At 40.5% G+C, this 21,659-nt stretch overlaps 1 protein-coding gene across 5 annotated transcripts in view; it reads right to left on the bottom strand.

The window, feature by feature from the left end:
- DPYD (dihydropyrimidine dehydrogenase) overlaps positions 1-21,659 on the bottom strand; it is a 514,189-nt gene that overhangs the window by 308,272 nt on the left and 184,258 nt on the right. The window lies entirely within an intron of this gene.

The following is a 21,659-nucleotide window of genomic DNA, read 5'->3' as shown; positions in this document are numbered from 1 at the left end:
TAGCCATGTAAATCCATCAGCAGTCTGACCACTGCATTCATTCTATACCAGCTAGAGCTTCCAGACTAGGCCCTCAAAGATGAGGGTAACAAACTTCTGACATCTGTGTTTTCCTTGAGTCCAGATCTGTACAGGGTAGCTAAAGACCAGGCTTCCACTTGTAAATTAATGTTGCAGTGGAGCATCCAGACAACCATGATCTTTGAGTAGACTGGGTGAGTCTGCTTTTATGGAACGGGCTAGGGCAGGCATGGCCAAACTTGGCCCTCCAGCTGTTTTAGGACTACAATTCCTATCATCCTTGACCACTGGTCCTGTTAGCTAGGGATGGTGGGAGTTGTAGTCCCAAAAGAGTTGGAGGGCCAAGTTTGGGCATGCCTGGGCTAGAGGGATAGGAAGAATATATGATATTGTATACAGATCTTCATGGGCATAGCCGGGGGGGGGGGTAGCTGCCCTACCATGATCAAGTAAATCAATAGAAATACTTAATGAACTGACCAATCACGTTAGTTCTGCCTCCCCTAACAAAAGTCCTGGCTAGGCCCATGCGGATCTCCCTTGGGATGCAACAGTCTTGGAGTGCTACAACATGATGACCAGACACAGGCCTCATTTGATTTTATAAATTATATGTAGAAAGCCAGTTATTCCCCCCCCCCAAATGGTTAATGTGACTGATATTTGTGCCTGCATGAATTTTACTTCCAGGTAAAGAAAAATGTTGGGAATCTTGGGTGGAGCGACTAAACTCCAGCTAGAAGAAGAAGCAGCAACAACAAAAGAACTCAGGTAAGTAAATGAAAATCCATTAAGACAACAACTTCCCTAAATGCCCATAGTCCTACCTCATATTTTTGAAACATTTAATATAAACTTCCAGATTCATATTTAGACAAATCCATCCCACTATGAAGCCTGGTAAAAGTATATACAAGATCCCTTATATTTTGATCAACATCAATATTTAGGGTATTTCTGATGGTGGATCATAATTGTGTAAGGCTTTTCTTCTTTATTAGCCAGATAAAATGTCTGCAATTTATGTATATCATCCTCTAAGTCAAAGAGAGCCAATATGGTGGCAGATGGGCCATTACTTCCATGATTCCTGACCATTGGCCATGCCGACGGATTCAAGTCCAACAATATCTGTCTACCCCTGCTCTAAGTATCTGACCAGAATATTTCCAATGCGCTCAAGAAACTAGAAATTTAAATTAAATATTCCACCAACAGCTACAAAAACTGAAGTCTGATGAAGTATTGCAATTCCTTGCTTTGAACAGAATGGCAACAATATTGACATGCACCATGGAACGAATTCACCCCAACCCACAATTTTGCATTACTATCACACCTCAAAAAATTAAGCATTCTTACAGCGTGCACAGACTTGCAGAAAAGCACCTAGAGCAATCTCATCAATCACAGTCATAGAGTAGAAATCCTGTGTTTAGGTAGCTTTAAGATCACAAATTCCATGATGCAGTGCAACTAGAAGTGAAAACCATACATTAAAACTTCTGGGGCTCTTGATTTCAAATAATATATTAACTAAGCATACACGAGCAACTTGGTGAAAGCTTGAGTCAGCTGAAAGATTCCATAGGTTTTCTGGGCAAATTTATTCCACAGGTTCAGAAAAGGAGAACCAAAATTAGAACCCTTTCTGCAGGTTTTGCACTTTAAATTAGTAAAGTGCTTGCTCCTGTTTTATTTAGTGATGCTGCCAAGATTCAAAAATAACAGGCATAAAATATTATCATTCTCAGCACACAATTCCTGACTGTATTGCAAATTAAGCTCCCTTGCTCTGCAATTCTTACTCTGCTCATTTAAATCGTGTTATATTATGAGAGTAAATACAGTACCAATATGCAAATACAGTCAGGGGGAGAAAACCCTGTTCTATCACTTATATAATTAAGGAACAGGTCCTGATCTCTCAGCAAGAAAGTAAAAATATATCCAAAAGCAAGGTTAAAACCCTGTGCCACATGAAATCTGAAGTCGTCTTTATTTTTAGAATATAGAATCAAATTATTATTATTTTTTAAAAAAGGGAGAGAAGCCTGCCACAGCTTTGGATGTTGCAACTGAAACATGAACCTATGCTTCCTTTCCCCATGACTCTTCTAGGTCTTGTCCAAAGTCATCAGGTGTATATATTTTGCACCTGTCTCAAGATAATCTGCATTTCCCAGAAGAATCCAGGTAGGGAGTGGAGCCTAGTATCTATGCGCCATCGCCTCTCTCATCTACTCTTGTTGAGTAGACAGCTGTCCTCAGTTGACTTTGCAGAAATGGAGGAAAAGGTCATCAGCCCAGATACCAGATGGAGAAGAAAGATGTTCCTTACAAGAGAAGGGCAGATAGGATGGGTTTAGGCAGCAGCAGGGATTATGTTATAAATTATCATCAAGATAAAGGTTGCAGAAGAGTCGGGGTTTGTAGGGTGCAGCATTTTTTCCTGGTGTTCATGAAGTTAATCAGTGCAGTTTACATTTTCATTTTGAAATAAGAAGGCAGTTCTCTCATCACTATTTTTTTTTTCCCTTCCTTTGCCCGATATGTGTCATTTCAATAGCTGAACACAATAAAAACATGAACATTTAAGGAAAGTTACAGCACATTAAGTTTAACCCTCATTTCTGTCTTGGATGATAGATGCAAGAATTCCAACTGAGTTGATTTTATGAACCAGTTAAATGATTTGTATTCAGAACCACATTAAAAAATCCCCATGACAAAGTGCACTTGAACGAAAATACCCTGCTTGTGACACATCCTTTGCAAGTAATGTGTTTTCATTTTTCACATGTTGCATCTCATTTATTTTATTCAGGCACACATAGTTAAATCTGCAAGATACGGCAAGCTCCCAATACCCTTGAAATAATAAATCATTTCTTACAGATGTTTTCACCCACTGCAAAGCTGCCTCTCATTAATCAAACATTATCAGTTTCTATCAATGCCCAGTCCTAAACAGGGAAGGCACTTCATTCTCAGTTCTGACTTTTATTCACTGGCTAGCCCCACGACCTTTCTTTATTACTGGATACTCATTTGAAACATGGAATCCCTTAATGTGTGCTGCATTTTGGTGGGTTTTCTTTAACCACACAAGTGTTTTATAAGGGTGTAATTCTTATGTTTTATGCTACAATTAAATTCACACACATAATCTTAGTTGGAGCTCTAAGTCACAGCAGAAATGCATAAATATTATGTTCAGGCCTCCTTAGGTAGGCCATTCTTTAAAGAAATTGCAAATCCATAAACAAAGCAACTCAAAGATATATTGTTTTGTTTCAAAGTGTGAAATAGTTCTCCGAGCAGAAGCTATGCAATATAAATCTTTCCTTTTTTTCATTTTGGATAAATTATTAAAACTTCATTTCAGAAAATAGTATGGTACACATGATAGAGTCTTATGAAGACAGTTCTTTGGAGAACACAGAAATGTATGTGAACAAAGGGCTATCAGATACAGCATTTTTATTTATTTTTTGTCTTAAGAGTAACAGTAGACAGAAATTATTTGAGTATTGGAAACTGTCCCCTGAATAGGAAATAGTTCTTCTAGTAATACGTTGTTTTGATCTTTCCTCATAATGCTTCATATTCTATCACACAAGGAGTCAAGTTGGATAACGAGCAAAACCCCTCTTTGTTCTGAAGAATTATATAACCAAAAAGCTCAATTTTTCGTACCCAACTTTTCTTTTCTTTTTGCTTGCAGGTTTTGAGAACAAATATTTTTGATATTAAACTTTAATGTTTATGGTATCTACTGGGTTGCACAATGGCTGTAATACAAGCCTACTTGCATGTTGCTACAAGCGGTCCACACATGAGACACGCATCGCCGTTGGCATCAAAAGGACAGGATGAGCGTCATGTTTGGGGGCACAAAAGCAAGGCACGGATATTTTGTAAACCTTGAGGACAGCCATGTCCCCTCACCCCATACAATTCCTCCTGGGAGCAGGTGAACATCATCAAGATCTGTCTCTTCCAGGGGACATCCTCTATGTGCATTCAAGGTGTTCAGTTGCTACAAGACCCCTTGCTAGCCATTGTGGGCAGCCTGAATAAACAGTTTTAAAGTTTAAAAAAAGCAAAAAGACATGAGGAGAAGGCCACAGGCAATGGGGAAGGGCTGGTCTGGGTAACAAAGAGACCTGACCTTCAGTCTTACCTCTCCTTTTGTCTCAACCAGTCCTTGGCTTCCTGGGATTGACAGAAATGAGCATGACCTCCTAGCTTCAGTAATGGCAAAACATTTGTATACCATCTGTTACTACTACAGACAACAGAATATTTGCCCCAGATCAAAGACCTTATATTTCCCCTTTTTAATGCAACAAGAAATCCTTAATATTTTTACAGAAGCAAAGATTCCATGACCAAAGAGACCCTGCTGTTATTATTTAGTATACAGGAAATGAAACCAAAAAGTTATTATTTAATTTATACCAAAAAATATCCAACTTTTGACTTAGGCCAAAAATTGTTTGATAAACAGTGGCTTTGAAGACTAATAGACCACATCTTTTTAACCATTAAATTGTTATCACTGATTTCCCCCCATTAAACTCTAATCAGGAAAAGGCCATTAATTAGGAAGGTCTTTGAACGAGTACAGTATTGAGCCACTGAAACTTATTTATAATTTTCCATTATGGCCTATGTTACAGTTCTTCCTCTGGCATAGACACATTGCCTAAAATCAATTTAAATTACAGAAAGGAGGAGTATGTCTGGCAATACCTAGGAAATTAGAATGCCAACTGTTCAAATGTTATGTATCAATTTAATGCCACTCAGTATACATGTGGAAATGAATAGACAATAGACAATGAAGTCCTTTTAATAGAAACCGCTGCCAAGGACAACAGACTCTGAAAATATTTTCTCTTGTGATGTAGCCAGCCATTTTATTATTAGGTGAATATGTGGTTTTATTATCTGGCATGCATATTCTTTTCCTTCCAGTTTTCTAACAGTTCCCTCCCTTAAATCTTCCTGTGAAGTGTACAGATATTGTACATACAACACAAAACCCATCTAGTAAGGGTGCAGACGTTCCCGTAAAACTCCCTAGAAATTATGGCACATATTACACAAGACAGCTCACGCATGGCTTACAAGAGCCTTTCTATTCAAGTACTGGGCCAGAAAGTCAACTGTTCCAAATTACAGGATGAATTTATGGTGCAGTAATGTAGATCAATGTCATCCGCACAAAGAACTATTTATGATGGATTTGTCCAACATGGCACAACAAAACACATAAAATGCATCACCTATCGCCATCAGGGAAAAAATAGCTTTATGTGCATGTTATTCTTGCTCCTAAACCATTCTCCAGATAATTTATATTGCCATAGAGTACACTCAAAAAGGAATGTTTAATTAAGTGACTAACATCATGATCCTAAACACATTATGTGGCAATAAGTCCCATTGATTTTAGCAAAACAATCTTTCATGTAATGTGTTTAGGATCACTGTGTAAAGTGTCCATTCTTCACGGCTTTCCTTCTCCACATTGACCCAAGAAATAAATAGCCTTGACAAGAGAGAGAAAAGCAATGTTGTTTTCTTTTTTGGATCTGAAGCTAGGAAGCAAATAATGGTGCATAGCAGCTTCTGAAAGCTTGTTCTATAACAGTGTGGAAGTGTTGGCTAAGTAATGCCCTTTAAAAAAAGTGATATTGTGGTTTTAAAATTATGTCTATAAAAACAGTGTTTCCTCCTTTTAGCCTTCACTTATAGGCACAAATGAAAATAACAAGGAACTCGTGCATTGTTGAAAATAAAAATAAAAATCCTGTTGCATCATGAAACCTAGTAGTTATCTGGTGCAAGCAAAGACAGAATTGAAACTAAGCAAAACGAGATCTTTCTTTGCTGCCTTTAAATGTCCCCTAAAATACTTGAGTCTAAAGCCGTGTCTGTGCGAATCCTTGTCCCACTGAACTTTTTTTTACTCCAAAGTGCAATAGAATGTTTTCTTTAAGACTTCTTAGATTCTGAGAATATTCCCCTTTATTAAGCTGACTTAAAGGTAATGGTAAAGGGACCCCTGACCATTAGGTCCAGTCATGACCGACTCTGGGGTTGCGGTGCTCATCTCACTATATTGGCCGAGGGAGCCGGCATACAGCTTCCGGGTCATGTGGCCAGAATGACTAAGCCGCTTCTGGTGAACCAGAGCAGCGCACGGAAACGCCGTTTACCTTCCCGCCGGAGAAATACCTATTTATCTACTTGCACTTTTTGGCATGCTTTTGAACTGCTTAGGTGGGCAGGAGCAGGGACTGAGCAATGGGAGCTCACCCCATTGCAGGGATTCAAACTGCTGACCTTCTGATCGGCAAGTCCTAGGCTCTGTGGTTTAACCCACAGCACCACCCATGTCCCTAAGCTGACTTAGGGCCATCATCCATTGCTAATGCTCAACAACAACGACCAGACTTTTAGAAGACATCTGAAGGCAGTCCTGTTTAGGGAAGCTTTAAATGTTTGACGGACTACTGTATTTTAATATTTTGTTGGAAGCCACCCAGAGTGGCTGGGGAAACCCAGCCAGATAGGCAGGGTAAAAATAATACATGATGATGATGATGTCATACTTCTCTTCAATTGTGTTCATTGTTTTTTTCTTCCCCTTGAATGAGTCACATTGATGATCCCAGCCGACTGGAGATCACGTACTGAATGGAATTACATCAAAGGATGATTATGCCAATCAGATTTGGCATATAAAGTCCACCAAGAATGCAGTGAAGCTTCCTGTTAAATGATGGTCACACACTCAATGGGATGGCACCACAGCCAATCAGATTTGCCTACAAGATGTCAACACAGCCAATGAAGAGAAATGGCAGATGAATAGGTGATTCTCCCCCACCCAAGCATTGGCAAAATATCACTGGAAGAAAGAGATGCCAAAATAGTTTTGGCTCAGCCCTAGTTAAGACATCCAAGAAAAGGAGAATGGAAGGGACAAATGGTTCAAGCACGTTGGGGCACCAAGTCAAGGCTAGCTGTGCTGGCTACTGAAATAATTAACCTCAATTGGTTTAAATTAAGTCTGACATGAGCTTGGCCCTTCTACAACAGGATTATCAATTGAGAACTAGACATGCGGGATAAGCTATAGCAAACTGTCTTCCTAGAGGATTTCCCAGACAACCCTTTGACACATTCCTAAAATCTCCTTCATATATTTGAGGTTTCTTTTAATGTGTCAAAACAGCTACACCCCTTACTGGGCAGGCAATAAGAACTTATAGGGGGGAAATGACTGTAGGAAAACATCAGAAGGTTTTCTATTGGGAATAGTACCAGGAAGTCTAAAGGAAGAAGACAAGACATTATATTTATATGCAACAGTAGCCGCAAGGCTATTGATTGCGAAAAATTGGAAAAGTGGTATTATACCAACAAAAACAGAGTGGCTTGTCAAATTATTGGAGTATTACAATATATCCCAAAAAATGGGAGAAATTGGAAGGATCTCAAAAGAGAAGATAGACAAGGACTGGAAGCTGTTTAAAGGATACTTGCAAAATCATATTGAAAAATCAGAACTCCTGTTAGAATAAATACTGAAATACTAAATAAGATGGATAACAATGTATAACAGAAAAAGAAGTAAAAAATTGGTTTAAAAGTGTGTGAAAGAAAGTAATAGAAGTGGAAAGAAATTGCAATTGAGTAGACTGGAAGTCTAACACAAGGGCGGGGTGAGGGGTGAGGGATGGTGGTGGGAAAAGGAAGTATCTGTGGGATTGAGTGTAGGTATGTATGAATATTTTTAAGGATTGTATGAAATGTATGTTTGTATATTCGTAATATGTATGTATTAATGTTGAATTATTTAAATAATAAAATATTTGTGTTTTAAGAAAAAGTATTTATAAAAATACATTTCTAGATGGGAAAATTGCTTGGAACCTTTTATTCCTTAGCATGGAAGACACCCGCCAGTAATTGGCACCAGACATCAAGAGATTTTGGTGCATCTCCTCCCCCCATTTTTTTTTCAGTAGAGTTTCAGAATCCAGGAGCTGCCTCAGGGGGCGGGTAAAATGGAGGGGGGAAATGAGCATGCATTTCAGGAGCCATTATTTAAATTTTGTATTTTGTCACGGCTCATATGCAATAAGGTAGCACAACATTAAAATAAAATTGTCTGGAAGCAGGAAACTGTGGCTCAGTGGTAGAGCATCCTCAGCTGTACCGGGTCAAATGAACTAAACTCCATGGCACATTAAGACCCCAAAATAGAAACTCTCTTTGCAACAGTACATTTGGAGTGGGCCTGTTTGGGCCTTTTGGCTTGGGGACCAAGTGGATGGAGTAGCTTAGGGATCGGCTTGCTAGACCCAAGTCAGATTTTGAGAATGCTCATGATGGCAAATGGTTGTAACATTTAGGTATAGCATAATAAAGGAATCACTGTGCTCCCCCCAGCTCCATTACACAGCCGTAAGATTATCCACTGCTTCATGTGAAATTTTATACACATTATTTAAGAACAGAATTGTCATTTATTTTAGAATGCCAACATTACTGACATTTCAGTGGGTGGTTCCAGCGCTTATTTGGCTCTGTCAGAAACTAACATCACCAGGGTGAGCATCTGCAACTGGAAACTCTGTTGGCAGCAGAGAGTGGGCAGTCTCTCCACTTCATGAAAGGGTGCTAATCCTTTTTATGCTAGGTGTGAAAAACTTCATTGACCTATGTATGTGACAGAACTCCTAAGAAAAATGAAACATCTCCATGATTTGTCACAAAAAACAGAAATCATAATTCGTTCTGCAAAGATACTGCAGAACTTGTCGCATTAAGAATTTTGTTGTCTAGTCCCAATTCAAGACAACACTTCTCCTTTCTGCTGGTACACTGCATGCACTTTACAGACAGAAATGAAACACAACAATTATGTTAATGGACAGTCTTCCATCCAGGCCGAATCACTGTCATCTTTCAAAATGCTCCAGATCAAAGACTTTCACCTGCATCCTCATTGTTTAGCTTGATCATGGGGCTTTGCCTTCTCTCCCTTGGCCTCCAAAGAGGCCCAGTTCAGAAGCAATGCTAAAATATAGATTTAGTGCTACAGGCACAACCTACGACAAACCAAACCTGCCTCCCTTCTAGTTAGTTAAGCAAACTAACTTCACAGAGCACATAATCCATGTTTTGAAGTTGGCTTGCTCAGAAATTGGCCAATGTTCTTTTTTAAAAATTAAAATCTATTTTTTAAAAGTTTTTAGTAGATTTTATCCATATAACCCAAATAACAAAACAGAACTTTGTGAAATGGCAATATCTGATGAGTATGTAGCACAAAGTAGCTTTGAAACTGAAATGAAATGCGAACTGCATGGCAGAAGGGAAGGGAAGGGATGCATGTACAGTGGTACCTCGGGTTAAGTACTTAATTCGTTCCAGAGGTCCGTACTTAACCTGAAACTGTTCTTAACCTGAAGCACCACTTTAGCTAATGGGATATCCACTGCTGCCGCGCCGCCGGAGCACAATTTCTGTTCTCATCCTGAAGCAAAGCTCTTAACCCGGGGTACTATTTCTGGGTTAGTGGAGTCTGTAACCTGAAGCGTGTGTAACCCGAGGTACCACTGTAAAGGCTATGCTGCTTTATTCTCTGTCATCTCCAGGTAAAGTTAGGAAGGTCTCCTTCCTGAAACCATGGAGAGTCATTTCCAGCCAGGGTAGGCAATCCCGTGACTGATGGACTACTGGTCTGAGTCTGCATAAGCAAAGTGCAGCTCTGATGGAAATTATTATTATTAGTAGTAGTAGTAGTAGTAGTAGTAGTAGTAATAGTAGTAGTAGTAAAGGTTTAAAAAAGGTAAAAGTAAAGGATCCCTGGATGGTTAAGTCCAGTCTAAGGCGACTGTGGGGTTGCGGCGCTCATCTCACTTTCAGGCCGAGGGAGCCGGCATTTGTCCACAGACAGCTTTCCAGGTCATGTGGCCAGCATGACTAAACTGCTTCTGGTGCAACAGAACACCATGATGGAAACCAGAACACATGGAAACACCGTTTACCTTCCCACCACAGCAGGATTGGCATGCTTTCGAACTGCTAGGTTGGCAGGAGCCGGGACAGAGCAAGGGAACTCACCCCGTCGCAGGAATTCGAACCGCCAACCTTCCGATCAGCAAGCCCAAGAGGGTCAGCGGTTTAGACCACAGCGCCACCCGCATCCCTTTACCATAAGTTTCAGGGCAGTTCACAGCAGCAAAGTTCTTAACCCGAGGTACTATTTCTGGGTTAGCGGAGTCTGTAACCTGAAACGTATGTAACCTGAAGCGTATGTAACCCAAGGTACCACTGTAGTAGAAAGAAGTTTCATTGTTTATTATTATAGTTCATACACATAGCATGAAACAATGTTTCAGACCACAACTCCCATCATCCCTGACCACTGGCCGTGCTGTTTGAGGCTGATGAGAGTTGGAGTCCTACACATCCGGAGAGCACCAGTTACAGAAGACTGGTTTCGTGTTAAGTCTGAACCAGCTCAACATCTCAGTGTTGGAACTTTTAGCAGACGGATCTAGTCACATGTACACTTCAAACCAAATTCTCCATGCTTAATTTAAATGGGGGGAGGGAATCTAGGGTTAAAATGCTGCCCAAACAAAAGCTTTGTTGTTGCTTTAAAAGAAAATGCTTTAGTGCAATCTATTGAATAATCAGTTTGGCAGGAAAATAAAGATTGCCATGAAAAGAGCACAGACGCACAGTGGCCCCCCATTCTGCATGCTCCTCATATTATTGCCCAGAGATCTCTCTCTTCCTGGAGAATCCCAAATAGTGCCCCCTGCAGAATGTAGCCATCGCTTCCTCTTTCTTTCTCGATCTTATTTATTTATTTATTTAGCAGAAAATGTAGCCATATTGGGCAGAGAAGATGCGAAAAATGCTTCAGATGTTCCTACCCTCCCACTCTCCTTATGGGAGGTGAGAAACTCAGTAGGGAGGTTTAGAAGGGATGGTGGAGGCTGGAATGTACAGTAATAATGAGACGACAAAACTGGCATTAGAAATTATGTGTGTATATGTCTTCCTAAAATACTTGTGCTGGTCTCTGGTCAAAAAAAAAAAAAAAAAAGAGAGAGAAGAAGTCCATATGCAGAAAATATCTTCCAAATTTAGTTTATTAATCAGGAGCAAGAGGCACAATTTCTTTCTGCATCACAAGCAAAATGAACATCTGTTCACTTTTTGTCACATAGGTTTTTAATGCATGTGGGTGGGTGTGAACAGAGCCCTTGATATGTAATATTCTTCCCATCTGCACACCAGGTGGCACTGCATAGTTAATCAGAAGATAATAATTGGCACTAGGTGATTACTTACTTTTTAGGGATAAGGGAATAAATCAATCTTGCGACATAAAAAAAAATAAAATAAAGTGCACCAATGCTCAGACTTTTAATTTCTCTTTTGCTGCCCAATTTGGTAACGATCAATGAGATTATCTGATGACACTATTGTTTCCAATGGTATGTTAATTAGCGCTGAACAAATGCAATTACAGAGAGGATCTTTCCATGAATGGTTTGATTTGCTCTTTCCGATATAGTTCTGTAACCTTCAGCTACGGAAAATTATATAGCATTTGAGCAGGAGGGAAGGGGGAGAATGTTGTCTGTGCATTCATTTAAAAAGGGCTACCTAGGACACAATAGGATTCACTGCCACACAAGACCTCTAGGCAGCTAAGAAAGGAGTAACAGGTGCTATAGCAACATCACAGCTATATACAGAGGGAAGAAATAATGGGCCCGACAAAGCCAGCCGAACCCCCATGAAAGCATCTCACAATTTAGAGTTGCAAAAAGCTCCCCGATAACTGCATTCACCCCTTGCAAATGTAACCATTCCTGCAAAGACTTAAGCTGTGAATGACTCGAGCAATGAGAATTCCAGCACTTCTCTAGGCAAAAGGAGCTCCTGAAACTCACTTAGAATATTCATCAGCCTGGCTTCCTTTTATTGCCCTTAGCCCCTTTCCAGCTCTGCTCCGCGCTTCCTCTTCGGTGGTCTTTTGCAATAGTCAAGTGCTGCAGGAATGTGGCTCTGATAAAAACCGCTAGCACAGAATGGTTGCGGTCGTGCAAGTTCTACAGAACAAGAGAAATGGAACGAGTTAGGAGTCTCTTTGCGGAGTCACAGTTTTGACTGCATTATCCCAAGAGGAACTGCTACCTCATTGCTCTCCTCAGACCTCCAGGTAACCAAATTCAAATGAACGGTATTAACTTCTTCCTACTCCGACTGACATAGATTAATTCTGAAGTGTTAACACCCACAGTTACCTTTGTTTTGCATAAAGACGGGAGAGCCATTTGGTTCATATTTTAATGCAAATGTAACCTGAGTTGCACGTGTGGAAACAAAATGGGAACTGAAACACAGGTGTCCTTTGAAATTTGAGCTTCCATTTTGAGGTGAAGTTCCCTGAGTGAAAAATGTGTAGAAAACATGTATACTCTCTACACACTTATGCCCTACACATGAGTAGCACATGGATAGGGCTTATGGTGACCCACAAAAGAAGATAATTCATGAAAACAACTGCAAAGCCATTTTTTTAAAAAAAGTGAGCAGCCAGGAACTCCATGAAATGCCCGTCAAATTGTTGTTATTGTGGCTATAAGTATTGTGTCTGTCATCTAATCAGCTGCAAAGCTGGCCTGTGGTCTTCTGTGAAAGAAATACATAGCTATGGTGGTACAGCTCAGAATGGCCTGCTCCCATCAGTATCTCATTTCCCTGCAAAGCTGAACAATTAAGGGAGAATCCTGGTCAATCTAGAAATGCTCAAGGGAAAGCTTTGATGTTTAAGCAGAATAAAAGTTTCTGGGAAGTTTAATTGCCCAATTAGTGGAGTGTGTGTGTATGTGTGAGTTTGTGTGTTTAAAAAAACAGGAAAATATTTCTGCTTTTAAGTAAAGGAAATCATCCCAATGTAGTTCAATGCCAATGTCTCCCACAATCAATCATTTTGAAATATAGACACACTGGGCTTCAGGCAGCACAATGGTCCTTCTGTGTCTGAAGAACGAAGGAAGGAAGGAGGGATGGAAGGAAAACCAACTGGAATTCAAAATTAATTATAGAAATGAAGGAGCTAGCCATAATTGATTGTTTCTGGGGTATGTGAGGAGTGATGTTATTTTAACTAGGTTCTGCGGCTCCTGTGGCATTTATTATCACTGATTGTTGTATTTCACTCATATACACACACACACCCACACACACACCCTACCTTATTAATTTCTAAAGTTTGTGGCATTTTCCTTTAATAACTGATAATGAAAGTAACGGCAATTACACACAAGACACATGTAGCTAAGAGTGAATGCCTACAAATGTTGTTTTGAAATCAGGGTCTCCAAGCCATATATTTTAGGTTCCAGCATTTGCTTGTTTAAAAACACCAATTAGGTGCAATTAATCATAACAGAAGCTTTTAGGTTAACAAAGATTAAAAGCAGGTGATTCCTTAAAGCAGGTAGTGCCAGGGCACATTGTATAGTTGTTACCTGGTGACAGCTACAAAAATTTCCTGTAGTGGCTTTATCTGCACAGAAAGCCACTACAAGCAGCAAACAATTGAGGATTTTGTTCAGTTCTTAATAGTGGAATGAATAAAGTTTCCCACTAGCAGTGCTTTTTTCAGGGGATATTGTTAAAAAGTGTGGCGCTTACTGCAACAATATCATGTTGAGTACAGACACCTCTCTCTCTTTTGGTTAAAAAGTGTGACAGTTACTATACCAACTTCATGGCACCTGTTTTTCCAGAGAGAGAAAAAGGACTGGCCTCTACACACTATTGGATGTGAATGTCTCACCACACAGAGCAATGCCCATTATATGAGATGAGGGTTGGTGGGAATTCTGACCTTCTGACAACTGAAACACCCCCAACACAATGGAAAACAAGTTTGCAAAAGGAAAAAGCAGTTGTGATCTCCAGCCGGTAGAAAAATCAGCTCCCTTTTTTTGGGATCTCATTTGCCTGGACCATGGTGACATCAACAACCAACACAACCATCACCTCTATTTCACTCTCCAGTGTAAATGAATATAAGAAAAAATGTAACCCAATGAAAGAAAGCAGCTGCAGATTTCAGGATAGGGTCCAAATGGAATGAGAGAGGGAGAAAGCAGGGGAAAGAGAAATGAAAAGCACTGGGAAGAGAAAACCAGGCTTACTCACCCACACAGCTGCTGTTCAATTTCCATACACTGTCCATTTCCAGCACTCTGTGCTCAACCACTTTCATGTCCAAGGGCATGAAAACTACCCTGGAGCAAATGGCTGTTCACAGCAAATCACTTTCTGGTCATCTTAACATATCCTTTACGTCAATGATGACCTAAGCATTCACTGTAGACCATTCGTCCAATGGTCACATGCTAGTAGCAAGTGTGTTCAAAGCAAAAGGGGGTGTTTATTGCTAACCCACAAACTCCCTTACACAAGCACACATATATATAATACAGGAACCTCTCTCAAACAGAGTCTGTATATATTGTCCACCTCTCTCGCTCACTCCTCACACACACATCCCTCACATGCACTAAAATGATGAAAATCACACACTCACTTCTTTCCCTGCTTTCAGACTTCCAGAATTCTTTTTTACCATGGCAGTGGTACATACAGGACAGAATCGTTTGCAGCTCATATGTCATAACCCTGGCCTTCCCCTTATTGCATCTGCAAGCTCGTTCTCACCCCAAGGGGGATTTTGGTTTTGAAAATAATTCTTCTAGCACCACTGGTCACCCTTATGTTGGCCCACTCTAGAACAGGCTTTTAGTGGGGCACTTTAGTAAGAAGGAATGGCAGGATTGTCCCCAGTCTCTTGTCCTGGATCTAGAACTGCAACACGATCGGCGCTGAAGGGGGCATTTATGTGCTGCCATGTTTCAAGCAGGGTGGCACTGTGGGTTAAACCACAGAGCCTAGTGCTTGCCGATCAGAAGGTCGGAGGTTCGAATCCCCGTGACAGGGTGAGCTCCCGTTGCTCGGTCCCTGCTCCTGCCAACCTAGCAGTTCGAAAGCACGTCAAAGTGCAAGTAGATGAATAGGTACCGCTCTGGCAGGAAGGTAATGGCATTTCTGTGTGCTGCTCTTATTCGCCAGAAGCGGCTTAGTCATGCTGGCCACATGACCTGGAAGCTGTACGCTGGTTCCCTCGGCCAATAAAGCAAGATGAGCGCCGCAACTCCAGAGTCGGTCACTACTGGACCTAGTAGTCAGGGGTCCCTTTACCCTTTACCTTTATGTTTCAAGCAGCAGCTATGCTGCAAGACATCTGGGGTTGGTTTGGAACCTGAAATGATTGGTGGGATACATTAGGCTGGGCTGTATGTCACTGCAGTTTGAAAGAATTCAGGTTTAAGCATCTTCTTACGGTACACCAATTCTTTGCTTCAAATTGCATCCTTCCAGTGCCAAGATATATGGAATAGGGGAAGAGGCAAGTGCTCTGCAAAGGCACTGGAATATAAACAACTAAGCTACACACTGCTCCTCAAAATCGGTACAATTCACCACCTCTACACTGCCAAGATACACCCTTTCTTGTTGCCTTTCAACTCTATGAAACTGGTGGGTTGCCTTCAAAACTTGCTTTGATATTTTTCATTACCAGCACCATCATCAATCATACTAGTACTAGAAAACACATGCGTGGTGGCTGTACCAATCACACTGGCAGCAACTGGAGTAAGCAACAAACAGGCATTGACAAACTCACAATAGGATTCCTCTAGCAATAAAGCTCACATGTTTCTTAATGCAGCAAAGGACTAGGACAACAACCTTGCTGGCCACAGGCATTCCATCCTCCCCATGTGGATTTGAGACCATGTAAAAGTGAAGGTTCATGGAACAGAAGTTGTAAGCAAGAAACATTTATAGCATAGCACAACACCACAATGGCTCACTTAATGCAACTGTTAAAGTACCAACTTTTGTTTCCTATTTCCTGACTTTTTGGAGGTTGAGTCACCTTAATTCTGGTCTCAGATCTTTGGTTTGTTTGGATTTTTATTATTATTATTTTTTAGAATAATTGGATAAGCATATTTTGTTGCTGCAGGAACCTGTCCACAATGCACTTTCATACCTAACTGGACAGAAGTCCTCATTAATGCCAACTATGGGGGGCAGGAATTGATGCTGGGGAAATTCAAACTGGGAAATTCATCAGTTCAATCCATTATTCTCACCACAGTCACCCCATTTTCACTAGTGAAAACAACTGCTGTTTTGCAAATGTAAAAGAATGGCAGCTACTCAAGGCAGTCTTAAATGCAGGCTATGATCATGGAATGGATTCATCATAAAGGCAACATGAGTGAGAACAGCTATAGCTCAGAGAGAAACCACCTGTTTTGCATGTATAAAATTCGGGTAGTGGAACCGGGGAAAGAACTTCTTCCTGAATCTCCAGAGAGTTGCTGTCATTCAGAGGAGACAATAATAGGAGAGGTGGGTTCAATGGTTTGACAGAGCATAAGGCAACTTCTTATGTACATTCCACTATGAGATCAGTATTAACACAGCAGGTCAAAAGGAAAGGAGCTCTTGATTTCTCTCTTCCCCTCGCAGACATTATTTCTTGTCTGTACACCTCACAAAATCCCAGCTGTGCCTAGCCGAGTAATCTCAGAACAGAGGAAAGATTGCTGATAGTTTAGCCTAGCTCTCGGTTACAGAGACAACCAAAGCTCTTTATGTATTCCCACCTAACTTCTGGGATTTCCCCCCTCCCTGAGCCAAGGGTGGGATGAAGAATGAAGGGTACATGGTTTGTCAGATGGATTAAATCAAGAGGGACGGTAACCTGGCACGTTGCCTCATGTACAATTATCAAGAAATATGACCCCATGGAAATTCCTACGCGTGGAAGGTCTCAAACAATGAGAGGATTTAGGATTATATAAATCACAATGGCCTGTAGTATAATCACATGAGAGAACAAACCTGGAAAGCTTATTATACTGAATACCCAGATGGAGAACAACAGTTGTTGCTGTACTAAGAATTACCACTCTTGTAATCAATAACAAGGAAAAAAGAACAGTTGGGCAACTTGTTTCTTATTATGTTCACTTAGGCAACGTCTAGATCAATAAAGAGCATTAAGTCTCATACCACTCTTGGCTCTGCATACTCAATTTGCTGAGCGTATGCTGGGGAGGGATTTGGTTGCACATTCACAATTTTTTAGCAGATAAACATGTATTCCACTTGGAAAGCCATTGTTTAAATGCCGGGCAATTTTTTTGTAGCATATCGAGACAGCCCAAAAAAAGGGGTCTTGGTGAAGTATGCTAAATATATATTTTTAAGAAAATGAAAAGCATAACCAGAGAGGTTATTATTTATTATCCCTAATTTTCAGTAACACTTATTGTTCCTAAGGTTGACATCTAGGCCATCTTCAAGGAAAAGAAGCAATTTTGGAGTATAGAAAATGTGTGCCTGTGATTTTGCCCATATACCTCAACATCTGCTAAGATCAGAGGAACTTCAACATATTTATGCTTCCTTCCTACTCCTTCCCCAATCTGCTCACTGCATGTATTCAAAGTGCTGGTTTTGACCTATAAAGCCTTAACCGGCTCAGGACCACAATACTTCAAGGACTGCCTCTTTTCGTATGAAACCACCCAGACCCTGAAATCATCATCTGAGGCCCTTCTTCATGTGCCTCCTCCTCAAGAGGTTTGGAGGGTGGCAACACAAGAATGGGCCACCTCTCCTGTGGAATTCTCTCCCCAGGGAAGTTCACCTGGCGCCTTCACTATACACCTTTAGCCACCAGGCAAAAACATTCCTTTTTAACCAGGCCTTTGGTTGATCTGATTCACATCCTATGCCCTGTTAAAATGTGTTGTTTTTTGTGGTGGTGGTGGGGCTATTGGGTTGTTGTTTTTATTTGTATTATGTATTTTGTGGTTTTATAACTTTATTTTACTGCCCTGAGACCCCTAGGTATAGGGTGGTATGATGATGATGATGATGATGATGATGATGATGATAATGATAATAATAATAATAATAATAATAATAATAATAATAGAAGCTAACCAAACTGGAAAATCCAACAGCCATTTGAAAGATAGGGAAAGATAACCATATGTACGATAACCACAGATCTCTTGATCTGGGCATTGCTTTCTATGTATGGTGGATACTGGAAGTGAATGAACCTGAGGATGATTCCAAATGGGAAACCAAGCCAGATGGGTGGGGTATAAATAATACCCCATCATCATCACCATCACCATCATCAAATCTCAATGTGCGTAGACATGTGAGTCATTAACGTCAAAACAGCCCTGCTCTCTCTTTCTAGGTAGTCAATTAATGATGCTTTTGTAATGATGGTTTTGGGAGATTCCTTCTACCTTGTCTTTAATGACAGGTGCATGGAATTTGCAGGAGAGGAACAAGACGCAGGGGATACAATGCAGGGACATGACGTATCCCTATGACATATTATAACTTTTGCACAGAGGGGAATTCCTTCCAGCTAGGGCTGTCACTCAATCAAAATCTTTGCTGACTAACCCTATGAGTTCCAGTTCCAGTTCCAATTCAGCAAATTTGCACAGAACATGCATAAAAACAGCTTACTTTGTTTTTAAATGATGCATACAAGTGTTATAGCTAGCATCGCCACAGAAGAGTTATTCCTGTGCAGGGAAAATGCCTCTTTCAGATAATACCTGAGATCTGCATCCATAAGCATAATATTAAGAATAATGGATGGGATCCATTGGGTGCCTTTGCATTCATGGAAAGGCTTTTGATCCAGCAGACACTTCCACTAATAGAAAAACAAAGGGAAGGCATTTTTGCAGATTCACCCTTGCCCCTGAAGCTCCTCATATCTTCTTCCACCCTGTTCAGGAGGGTTCCTCAAGTCTTTGGAGCAGGTTGTGGGAACTGAAAGGAATTGGCAAAAACTGGCTTCCCTTTTTTTTAATAATAATAATCTTTATTACTTTTCAAATTTACGGTAGACAAGGAAAAAGAACAAAAGAAGAAACAATACAATAAACAATACAAAACACAACCTTAACACTAAATTAAACAAAACAACAACAATTTAAAAAACATATAGCATACCATTTCATTATTCTATCTTTCATTCCCTTATTTCATCGACTTCCTCTCACCTCCCTTTTTGTATTCCACTTCTGTTACTTGTTTCAGCAAATCCTTTCCATCTTTCTCTATCTTTATCATTATGAATGTCTTAACATATTTTTAACCTTATTTTCCATTAATACTAAAATACTTATTTATACTTAACTCCTTATAGCATTTCTGCTAAAGCCATAAAGTTTCATTCCAACAATTTTCAAACACTCATTAATTTTACAATATTTCTATGTACAAACTTTAGACTTTCCCAATCTTCTACCACCATCTCTTCTCCCTGGTCTCGGATTCCGCCAATCATTTCCGTCCATTCCATATAGTTCATCAACCTGGAGATCTTCTGTCCGAGGCTCTTAAATCTTTTCCAAGTCCCTTCTGCAATTCTTCTTCATATTCTTTGATGCTGAAAATGCTGAAGAGCAAGTCTCGGGGAGGCCCCAACCCAGCCATGCCCCCATTCCCTCTTGACAGGCCAGCCAACTCTCCACAGCTAGAACCAAGGTCCATACAATATCTCAAATCATGTTTCAAGACTCCTCCAGATCCAAAGACCCCCACAACTCCAATCACCTCCTGACCCAGATTCAGAACCCAAAGGTCAATAAATCCCTGCATGAAAGAGTCTATCCAACCTTCCTTCTCCAGTGCAGGCAGGGCTCCAATCTTCAAATTCTGACTTTTTCTATATTCATACATAAGAGGCCTCCACTTATAGTCCTCGATTTGCCTCTGAAAGGCTGGGGCTTCCACTTGTATTACTTTAGTTTCAACAACCACAACTTTCTCATTCTTCTCCCCAGTTTGTCCTGTCAAAGTAGTTTCCTGTATCAAATCCTGAGCAATTTCTGTATTAATGGTCACTTTTTGTCCCAAATTTATCACTTTTTGTTCCAAGTTCTCAAGTTTGGAATTCATAACATCCGTCTTTTTGTGAAGCTGTTCCAGCGAGTAGCTTATCTTACATAAAACAGTCACTAAAGCTCCTTCTGTCAACATTCTTAAAGTCCAAGGTCAATCTCTGATTCTCACAGCTCTTATCTTGCAGCTGGAAAAAACCCACTTTTGTAACAGTTTCAAAAGCTCCCTCTAGAGGGAAACAGTCTCCACTTGTATCGATCCTTTCATGCGCATTTTAAAATATAAAGTTAGTTTCAATTTTCAATTACTTTTCCTCCTTTTTGAATGCAAAAGAGGACAATGGAAACAATATATTTCTCTTATTTAGCCATCTGTCAACATGCTATCCGTTCACAGTCAATGAACTCTCCCAAAACGTTAATTCTGCTGGCAGCCCTTTTCCAGGTTTAGAGCAGTGGTAATTTAATTTTTCACTCTCTCCTGCAGGCTCACTAAGTCCAAAATTTCCCCCCTCTTCTCCTGCTTCCAAGGGGGTTTTTTAACAGTTTTAACCGATGGAGATTTAATCCTTTACAAAATACTTTCCAAGGCTTTAACTTGCAACGTCTTTGCTTCAATCTATTTACAAAAGAGGAAGGTGGACTTCCTGTTTAAAACCTTCCTGCTTCGATGCCAAATTAATGAATTTAAAGATCCAATTTTCCGTTCTACTCACGGGTAGTTGTTTAAAGTCAAATTGTCCACAGGAAAAAGTCAGCGCTCTCCGGCAACAGCGATGTGGCTTCACTCCGTGAAAGAAGCAGTCGATTCAAAGCACCGCGCCGCTCACCCCACTTCGCTCCGGATCCCCAAATCAGGGTTTCCCCGCGAGTAGGGGAGGTGCAAAAGGTGCCAGCCGAATCCCAAGTTCACAAGCTTCTCCCGCCTGTGATTTCAACGGGTCTCCGCCTTCGCTGTGGCGGTCAGACCCTAATTTCCACGGAGCAAATTCCTCCCGATCGGAGGAACTCTGCCATTGCCTGGAGGTGCCAACCCGGAAGTCCCCCCCCCAAAAAACTGGCTTCCCTGTTCTTCCACAAGTAGAGATATCCACTAGATCAGGCACAGGCAAACTCGGCCCTCCAGATGTTTTGGAACTACAACTCCCATCATCCCTAGCTAACAGGACCAGTGGTCAGGGATGGTGGGAGTTGTAGTCCCAAAACATCTGGAGGGCTGAGTTTGCTTATGCCTGCACTAGATCAAAGGCTTTAACATCATCCCTAGTGTAATAATTGGATTATACCCTTAAAAAAATACTGCCAAATCACCTTTAGTCTATTGAATCCAACTAGTTTACCAAATGCTTAATCTCTGCTTTCTCTATCTGCAGACAGAGCTAAACTCTTGAACCAGAAGCTTGAAAAGCACATGGGCAGGCCACACAAAAATAATAGTGTACAGCCCTTAAAATTACAATTTTGTGGTTTTTAAATTATGTATACTACTATCGACTCACTTACCGTAGTAAACATTAAGGGCTACCAAAAAAAAGCAGTATGTTC

This window comes from Podarcis erhardii (genome assembly GCF_964252035.2).
Source record: "Podarcis erhardii genome assembly, chromosome: 6".
Lineage (NCBI taxonomy): Eukaryota > Metazoa > Chordata > Lepidosauria > Squamata > Lacertidae > Podarcis > Podarcis erhardii.
Note: the sequence above shows the minus strand (reverse complement) of the source record. Positions and strands in the feature narration are given on the sequence as shown.